This window comes from Odontomachus brunneus, unplaced genomic scaffold, assembly GCF_010583005.1.
Source record: "Odontomachus brunneus isolate Ranch 3 - 2012 unplaced genomic scaffold, Obru_v1 Obru_scaffold_001, whole genome shotgun sequence".
NCBI lineage: Eukaryota > Metazoa > Arthropoda > Insecta > Hymenoptera > Formicidae > Odontomachus > Odontomachus brunneus.
Window position 1 is genome coordinate 8,392,619 of NW_022639451.1, and position 866 is coordinate 8,393,484.

Below are 866 nucleotides of genomic sequence, written 5' to 3' on the forward strand. Positions count from 1 at the left end.
ATTCTACTTCCGCTCCGGCCGTCGCCTGCTACCAATAGGCCACCGCCCGGGCCCTTCGACTGACCGCCGGCAACACCGACCGACCTTTGCGAGCGTGTCCTGGCGAATTATTATAAGAGCGACGCACAGCTACTACACAATAATCGTAAGTTACTATTATATTAGCGTTTGAGTATTTACACGACAAATTATAAGAAATTCATTACCGCCAACTCGACTTAAATTTTATTATCACTTTCCAATTATTATAACAACTATTATCATTACAATAATTATAATTGTTTGACGTCACAAAGCCAACATATATACATTAAACTACATTCCTTTTTTTATGATCATTTGTTTTAATACCTCTTAAACGGCCGCATCCGTGTTCCGTGTCAAGTTACAGCACGCTTCCCTAAGGGCGACCGTGTTACTTTTACCTGATTCTTTCACACTTATATCTTTTCGTCTCTCAGCTGCATGAAACAGTCCTTACGGAGTTTATTAACGAAAATTCAATTTCTTCAAATTATAATTTAAATAATTAGATGTCGAAGAGGAGTGGCAGAACATTTAGAGAGCGCCTACAGCAGTGGTTAACGCGCACGGCAAAACTCGGCGTACCAGTATCTATAACACCCGACTTGCCTACCCCACTGAACGAGGGTATTTTATTATAATTTGGGGAAACCATTTTATTGAGATTCGCGCGTCATTAAGACCATTCCCGCCGAAGCCGGTCGCTCAAACTTCACAAACCTTTGCAGAAATACCAGAATATATAGAATTAAAGCCGAGAGATCAAGAAGTCCCGACATCTAAAATAAATTTCGAAGAGAATATAAATGATAGCAACAAGCTGTGGTGCAGGCATTAATAAA